This window comes from Carica papaya, chromosome 9, assembly GCF_054855325.1.
Source record: "Carica papaya isolate Zhongbai chromosome 9, ASM5485532v1, whole genome shotgun sequence".
Taxonomy (NCBI): Eukaryota; Viridiplantae; Streptophyta; class Magnoliopsida; order Brassicales; family Caricaceae; genus Carica; species Carica papaya.
In genome coordinates this window covers 23,187,636-23,190,755 of record NC_142317.1, presented here as the reverse complement: position 1 = coordinate 23,190,755, position 3,120 = coordinate 23,187,636, and the positions used below count along the sequence as shown (strand labels likewise).

The 3,120-nt window shown below is 28.1% G+C and overlaps 1 pseudogene; it reads left to right on the top strand.

Annotated features, from left to right (window-relative positions):
* The first annotated feature begins 747 nt into the window (after positions 1 to 747).
* LOC148240201 (protein kinase G11A pseudogene) lies at positions 748 to 2,319 on the top strand (annotated as a pseudogene).
* Positions 2,320 to 3,120: the final 801 nt, after the last annotated feature.

The following is a 3,120-nucleotide window of genomic DNA, read 5'->3' as shown; positions in this document are numbered from 1 at the left end:
TATATATTCTGTAAAATTTTATTTTCATTTATATATGTTTTCTTTTGGACTTTGTGAAAATTTTAACTGAATTTAAATTTGCATATTTATGAAGGATGAGTTTTACTTCATTGAAAATCTGATCTGTTTTGCCTGCTGCATAATTATGCTATTGATAATTATAATGAATTATAACAAAATGATAGTAGTTAAAACTCTTATGTTCTATTTAAAATTTATGAGTTTAACTTCTATTAAAAATGTAGAATATTTTATATTGTATAAGTCTGTAAATTTAAATTCAATTAAAATTTTTATGAAATCTATAAGAGAAAGAGATATATATGAAAATAAATTTTATAAAATATATAAAATAGAATATTACTCCAAGAAGGATTTTTATTTTTTCCTTCATTACTAAGAATTCATGTTTGGTTGCATTCACTGCCTATGCACCTTTACAAAAAAAAAATTTAAAAAAATTTTAAAAAACTCAGTAAAAAAATATATAAATAATATGTACAATAAAAAATAAGTATGAAATTCATTTACTATATTCACTAATTGATCTGATTTATGACGTCATCAATTATGTATGAAAGTATACCCTTCCTTACTCTTTTCATCAGATGCCTTGACAAGTGTGTGTGTATATATATATATATATATAAACATATAACTCATACATATGATGGTGTATGAGCAATCATATGTGGCATAAATCATGTGGCACCAATAGGCATGAAATTCATTTGTGATTGATGGTTGTGTTTACTCACTGAGTTCTGTCCTGGCGTCAATCTTCACGTCCTCTGTCAAAGGCCAGATAAACGCTTCAATGAAGCTGCGTCCTGGTATGTATGTACAATAGCATTAATTATCTGTATTTATAAAAATATATTATATGATTATATGAATCGTTAATTTATTATTATGATATTCAGCACAATTAGTATAGCAATATATGTACATACATTATGTATATGCACACGCACACATATATATATTGATAAATTGAGGAGGTTATGTATATATGTAGACACACACACCTTATATATTTATATAATTCCCAAATATAAGTATCTTCTTTGAAGTTTCCAACATTTTCCCTTTGCACCTTCTTGATTCTACCATATTTCTGCATAAATATATATATGTATATATAGATACCATCTTCATTTTCATCTTTATTAATTAATAAAATTTTCTTTTCATATTTTAATTTGGTCCCAAAATGTTGAAGTATAAGAGCCAAATTCAAATATGAAGGAATTTGGTTTACAAGTTCACGAACCTATCTATATATTAATAAATTAAATATATTATATATTTTTAGTAATTCGGGTAATATTACAAGAGATAATTATATTTCAATAGTATATTAAACATATTCTTAAATATATTAAATAGAATAAAGTATTAAAATTTTCAACAAGCTATTCGCATAACTTAGCAAAATCAATTTTATATATTTTGAACTTATTTAAATTTATTTATTTTTAAGAGATTTGTGACCTTCTCTTTTTTCCACAGGTTTTATGCATCTAAAGTCACAATGGCCATAGAATACTTACACAAGATGGAGATAGTTTAGCGTGATTTAAAGCTCGAAAATGTGTTATTAAGATTCGACAGCCACATTTCGTTGACTGACTTCGATCTTTCATGAAAAGAGGATAATTCCACATCAACAGTCCACATAATTTCTGATCAAAATGCATCATCAATCACAAAAACAAGTTGTTATCCTGATGATCAACCCAACTTTTCTAATTTCTCATGCATTCTACCCAATTGTACCACACCTACAGTAGCCTCCTACTTACACCCTAGGAAACACAAATAGAAAAAAAAAGTCAACACATCACACGGCTGTCGAAATCATCACAAAGCCTATCAATGTCCAATTAATGTCTTTTATTGGGACCCACGAGTACTTAGCACCAAAAAATTGTGTCTGGTGAAGGGCATGGAAACATAATTGATTAGTGGACACTAAGGATATTCATATTTGAAATGTTATATGGGACAACGCTGTGTAAGGGAGTTAATTAGGAGTTGCCCCTCACGATTACTGTGGCCTTAGCCCTTGAGTTTCCCAAAGAAGCCATGGTTTTTGAGTCAGCAAAGGATTTGATCACATGGTTATTAATCAAGGACCCTACTAGGCAAATGGGGTCCACAATGGGTATAATGGCAATCAAACGACACCAGTTTTTTCATGGGCTTAATTGGGCACTTTTGAGATGTATAAAATCACCAGTTGTTCCTTGTCCTATATCTTGTAAGGAGTTTGTTGCATTTGACAGTACTATAGAGAGTTCAATAGAGTATTGCTAGGAAGCAAAAAATTTATTCTTTAATTTACATGATATATGTTTTTTTAATTTATATCTAATTTTCATAACTAAACAGAAGTGAGATTTAAGTAATTCATATATTGGGGCAAGAAATTTTAATGACATTCATGTTAAAAAGGTTTAATATTTATAAAAATATATAATTAAGGATTTTCTGGATCATTTTGTCTAACAAATGATTTAGCATTTTCAATTGTTCTCAATTAATGTCTTTACTTAACCGTCTAAAAGTAATATTAATTTCTCTAATATGTGGTATAAGAGGTAGTAATACTCTTTTTAAGGTATTACTTGGATAAAATCGAAATGTATTGCATCAAGGTCCTAATAATATCAAGCAGGGAAAGTCATGGGTGCTTGTGTAGTGCTTCATTACTGGTTACCTAATTTGGGATAAACAATGTTAAGGTTCAAGGGTGATTGAAGATAAGAAAACTTTTGGCTTTTAGAGCTATTTTGAGATACCTATGAGATTACAAGATAGCTTTGCCAAAAGGTTGTGTAGGATTTTAAAATTGTAGACCTATCATAAGACAACTATGAGGTTTCGAGCATGTATTAGGTCTTAATAATGCTTTAAAACTGCGGTATTACATCTAACTCTTAAGGTTTTAGTCTTTTTTTTCTTCTTAATATTATGTTGCACTGAGGTACAAAATTTTTTTCCTAAAATTTAATTTATTATAGATTTTGTTTTACTTAGTTATATGGTAAATTTTGTACCAAGTATAAATTTTATACTTCATGAATATTTCTCTAAGTTTACATTTATACTTGAGGA